We start from the raw sequence: 6,000 nt of genomic DNA, 5'->3' as shown, positions 1-6,000 counted from the left end.
CTCTAGCGGTTGCGATCTCCCAGCCAATTAGGTCGATACGACCTGGTCTTATGTCTCGATTTCAGTCAACCTTGTAGCGTAGAATATATCTTTCTGTTGGCGTGGTGCTGATGATGAACTTGTCGAATAGAATGTCTTTGTGATATTTAATTCTTGTTTGAGACCTGATCCTGCCATGTGAATCATTGGGTGTACAAGTGGAGAATGGGGAGCCTGCTTTTATTTTGTTTTTGTTTTTGTATATTGAGTAGAGTGGCCGTGATTCACTGCTGTAAAGCAGAACATTTATCTTGGTGTTGGTGATCAGTATCGAGCCATTCAAAGCTCTCTTTCAACTAATGAAAATTGCTACCTTGTTGATACGTTTATGGCGTTCAGCGTCCAGGTATAGTTTGCTGGAGATGGTGAGTTCGATGTATGTGAAGTGCTCGACAACCTTGAGTATGCAATCACTAATGATTATATCTGTGGTACTGCTTACATCTTGGCCGAGGATACTTATCTTTTTAGGTAATGTGTGTGCGAATCAGCTGATGATTCGCTGCAATACGTCTTCAGAGCGTGCCACTAGTGCTGCATCATCAACGAAGATTATTTCTAGTATTACTTTATGCATTTTGGTCTTAGGGGGTGAGCAAGTTTTAAGAAGCTGCTGTTGCTTCTGGTGTACAGGTACCAAAAAGGAATATGCCAAAGAGTGATGGCGCAAGTATGCACCCCTGTTTTACTTCAGTTGATTGTATCGTTGAATTGTACAACAATAACCTCTGTTAATGTTTACTAGAGCTAGTATCGATGGTTGTTCTTCCTGTTCTAAACCAACACTGTGTCTCGAGGTATACGTGAAGCACTAGAAGCAACTGCAACCTGTTTAGAACAACACAGATGAGGACCGTGCAGGTAATACTGGGGAGATATACATTCTACGGTAGCTATTCTTGTTCTTGTATATAGTTATGAGGTTTGCCTCGGGCATCTTCTGATAGACTGTTTCTTCTTCTTAATATTATTGCAGCAGCTAGTTTCTCTTTTCCATCCTGATGATTTAAGATGGAATGTCATTTTTCCTGAAGATTTATCGCAGACTAGGAATCGATCTCCTCTTTTGGTCCTTTACCAAGTAGGCTGACGGTGATCATAGCGGCGTCATCTATGAGAAAGTTCTCTTCCGAGTAGTGTCTATTCTACCATTACCATTTGTCTGCTTCCGTATAATATGATGGCACCGGTAGTTGATTTCAGTGTTATAATCTTGTTTGCACAACAACTTCTTCAAGCTATCGTACATGCCATGAATGTTGTTGCGCTCAGTGAAGAGGTTTCATTTGTAGTCATTGAGACATTGTTTAGCGATCCATTGAGCGTCGTTCCTGACCTTTCTGTGCGCGGGTCCTGGATATGACCTTAAACTATATCCGATGGTGAGGCCCTAGCTTGCGGGCTTTGGGGAGTGTGGAGCCACCCTTTAATTGCCATTGCTCCCAGGTCTACTCTGACCCGGAGTGGTCGTACCTGTTAGGGTCCCAACTATGGGTTAAATAGAAACCGACTTGAAAAAAAATAAAATAATATATATATATATATATATATATATATATATATATATATATATATATATTAAAAAATTTCGTCAAAATAACTGGATTCGGCATTAAATAACTTGAAAAGGGTTGATATGCCGTAAAAAAACCAACCAACCAACCAATCAAATTCTGCGTGCGAGGACTATATTTTCAGCAGGTTCTCTCTTGTGGTTGACAAGGGTTTCTATTTTGGTATTGACTACTGGATGTAAATCGAACATTCTAGCCTCGAACCAATGCAAATTTGTCCTCCCCCTTCTCTCTCTCTCTCTCTCTCTCTCTCTCTCTCTCTCTCTATTTATTTCTATCTATTTCTATCTTTCTCTTGTCAGTAGTGTTTACCGCGGAATTCTAGATTACCTCTCTCTTCAGCCCATTGGACTCGAGACGGGCTTTACTGCCTACCCTGGTCGTATTACAGGCTGCACTATGGTAACTACGTCTGGTAAAATCACAGTGCAGTGAAAGTTTTCACCTTATGACGAAGTTCGGTTTGTACCACTGATAAGATCTGTACTACTTCCAGGTTAGTCCATGGTGTGACTTGGTAGCAAAGAATACGTTGGTTATGTTACAGCTTTTTAAAGAGCATAACTCAAGAAACCTCTCAGTTTTTATTGAAGTTGCTTACATCAAACTAGCCGATTAAGTTGGGCTAAGAGTCATCGTCACCGAGTGGATACAATTTTCATGAGAGGGATGTCATTGGTGATGGTATCAAAATCCTCAGAAAACTGATGTTTGGTTGACTGAAGAGCAGAGTGTAGAAGCATAAATGTTCAGGATATGAATATGAGGAAGGTTAAAGGTAAAGGCACATGGTGGTTCTACATCAGTAGAGAAGTATTCACTACGAATCCAACTCTATGCTGCTTTGCTTCCTCAGATTCCTTGCTCTTCCTGGAATTCTGTTCTCTGAGGCTGCATGCGAGTTTCGTTTCTATTAATACAGCGGCTTCAATGTTATTGACGTGCGGTCGATTTTAGTCTGTGTTTAGAGTCATCACATAGACCAAGACACATTGTTTTTACAATCCAGTTTGCTAATCGCAATATTTGTGGATTTATTATTCTTGGTTTACTAAACATAGGATTTTTAGTCTGTTTGCTTTTTTGCCTTTAGCTCTAAAAATCCACTAAATCAGAAGACAATTGTCGTTTAGCACTTTTCTGACTGGGGACTTCCCAGTGTGAAGTGGGAAGAAGTTGATCATGTGGAACTATGACCGTCGTTCCTATCATCGGCGTAACCCTATGGCGCCTGGGATTATGCCAATCGTTTATAGCTATGGTTCGTTATAATGCTGTTTTCCATATTGTTTTTGACGCTGTGACGAAGTGACTTCTTTAGGGCAAAATAAAGAGCAATGTGTATGAAGATTCTAGGTGACTTAGTTATGAGAACTTCCATCTGGATTTCATTGATATAGTCCTAAGGAGAGAAAAAAAATATTTGAAATAAGTTTGGTAGGTTAAGAAGCTGAGAATAATGTAATATTATAGAGGTTTTGTCTATACATAACTATATATATTTGTATATTGATCGTCTAGTGATTATGTTAACCTGTGTATAAAATTTAAGGGACTGTTCATAAGACATATACAGGTTGCAAAATATTGAAGAATGCAATACCTTCTCATGCAATAGGTTACATTAACCCGGTTCTTGTTTCACCTGCTTGGACCAACGGACCTACACAGAAATCATCGATAAAACACAGGAGGAACGATAAATTTGTCACCTTAAAGAAACAACACTACAGTTTATTTTTACAACTGTTATTGAAAAAATCATTTCAGGTAACTTAAATATGTAGTAAAGTTGACATCTATTCAATGTAGCTGCCTTCAGCCTCAATCACGGCCTCGATATGGGTCCGGAACTGGAAGCATGCTTTTTACACAAGCACCGGCGTGAGTTCGGCGAATACTCGGCGGATGGTGGCGATCAGGCTGGCTTTGGTGTTGTGGGAGGTCATGTTGGTGATGTTGTTGGCCAAATGAAGTTGTCCAGCAGGTCGGAGGAGAAGGGAGGCCAGTGTGAGAAGGGTACAAAGTCATAGCACTCTTTCTGAATTGGGTCTTCGGACTTGTGGGCCCACGCCGAGTCCTGCTGCCGCACCCACGGTCTGCCAGCGGCCACCTGATAGCACCAGGATATCACAACACATCCAGGTAAACTTTGGTGTTGACTTTCAAGCCGACTTCGAAGATGTGAAGTGGCATACTATAACCTTGGCCGAAAACTTTGTTGGGCTGTGCCCTCAAGCGTAGTAACTTCCAGATTTGCATTGTGAGGGTTCTGGCAAAGGTTCTGTTGAAAGAAATTTGATCGAAAGAGAGTTGTAGAGCGGTGCGTCTCTGATCTCGCTCGTTGAATATTGTGTCATTTATAGACAATATAGAAGGCTCTTGGGATTTGTACAAAATTGGCCAACTAGTAGATGATCTGCAACAAAAAAAAGAAGAACCGGTTTTCATTAAACAGAAATGGAATCATGTCGTCTTTTCTAGTGCGACAATTTTATCGTTCCACCCTTTATTACTCACTAGGAGTTTTGATACAGACCATCATCATAGAATTCTCTTTGAGAGCAACCTGTGGTGTGGTGTTCTCTAGAGTATGAGTGACAACAAGTCTAAAATATTCATTTAGTTTTTAATACGAGTATTTACGGCGCTAATTACAGAGGAATTGTGAGTTTTTTTACTAGAAAATGTTACTTTGAGAAATTGTAAAAAAATGATGCAAGTATTTTAAAAATGCGACGATGATATTTATTAAACAACGACGTGTTAAAGATTCGAGTACAACATTCAACTACTATATTAATGCAACAAAGTTTTATAACGTTAATAATAAAAAGATAAAAACTGCGATATTTTTTATTAAACAAAACATTACAAAAAGTATTAATAACAAAAACGAAGGAAACGGTGACGCTTACTGCAGAGAATTGTTATTTTTATTAAATAAAACATTCGAAAATATATATATATATATATATATATATATATATATATATATATATATATATATATATAATAGACTACCCGTGACCCGTTGGGTCAGTATGTTATATTAGCTATGGAATTAATGAATGAGCGTGACACTTGTGACGTAAAGAAAATAGTTTTTGTGACATAACAGAAATATTTCTATGAAAGTATATTAAAATGAAAAAAAAGAATATGGATAGATTTTTATGAGTCGTTCTGTTTATAATTGTTTATTTTTGAAAAAAACAGCCATTGAATTATAAGTGGTGTGCACGGAACAGATACCATAATACTTAAAGTTAAATTCAAATTTTGATATATCTTTTAATTTAAACGCGAAAAAAACAATTGGGATGCCCAAAACGTACGCAGTAAAACAATACGTTTTATTGTCGCGTTGATTATTTATTTGTAACGCAATTTAAAAAAAAACATATTTTCGGGGTTACTTATTTATGTTGGTAGGGTAGAAAAATGTATGAATGTTTTTAAGAAAGGTGTATTAAAAAATGGAGAATAAATTTTTAAAAAAAGGAAGGCGGTGGGTAAATCACCGTGTTAAAATGCTCTTATGGTTGTCTACAGGTTAAAGTAAATTTATATTTTTCTCTTTACGTGCAATGCTTTTAGCAATGCTTAGTACGTCTTCGGATATTGGTGTAGTATAAGGTTTAAATGCCAGATGCCGTGCAAGGCGCTGGTCCAGTGCGTATGTGTTAAATAATAGAAAAACCTCTGTTCATAGTAAGCACTATCTAATATATATAAATATATCTAATATATATATATGTATACATTCAGTATATTGAATGATATGTGATTGATAACTTAAAATTCAAATTAGAATTAAATTAAAAATCCGTTTCACAAGAAGGAACAACAACAAAATCAATAATCTGTACGATCGTTTCGGAAAACAATGTTTTTATTGTGGTAGACATTAAGCCACGGACAGTAATTTTTACATATAGTATTTTTAACAAACAAAGTTTCCTCATCAGCAAAAGTATTGGGAAGGGTTTTTAATATATGTAAAAGACACCATAAATAAACCTAGCATTAAAAGTAAGGCAGATGTATCTGGAAAAAATTAAAATAAAAGGTATGTATTTACTTCATAAGCAAATTAATATGGGTTAAAGATAGAAATAAAATAGAATAAAATTATAAATCTGAATTTGGTTTAAATATAATATAATATTATAATAATATATTTCTAATAAAATTCATAGACACACACATATATATATATACATATATATATACATATATATACATACATACACACATATACATACATATATATAAATATATATAATATAAATAAATATAATTATTTACCTTTTAATTCTTCGCCTTTTGAAATCAGCAATTAAGGTCAAAGCATTCATATGGATGCTTATTGTAGCTTTTCAAC

This window comes from Euprymna scolopes, unplaced genomic scaffold (genome assembly GCF_053919585.1).
Source record: "Euprymna scolopes isolate OS-2025 unplaced genomic scaffold, ASM5391958v1 sca73, whole genome shotgun sequence".
In the NCBI taxonomy this organism is placed as follows: Eukaryota; Metazoa; Mollusca; class Cephalopoda; order Sepiida; family Sepiolidae; genus Euprymna; species Euprymna scolopes.
Note: the sequence above shows the minus strand (reverse complement) of the source record.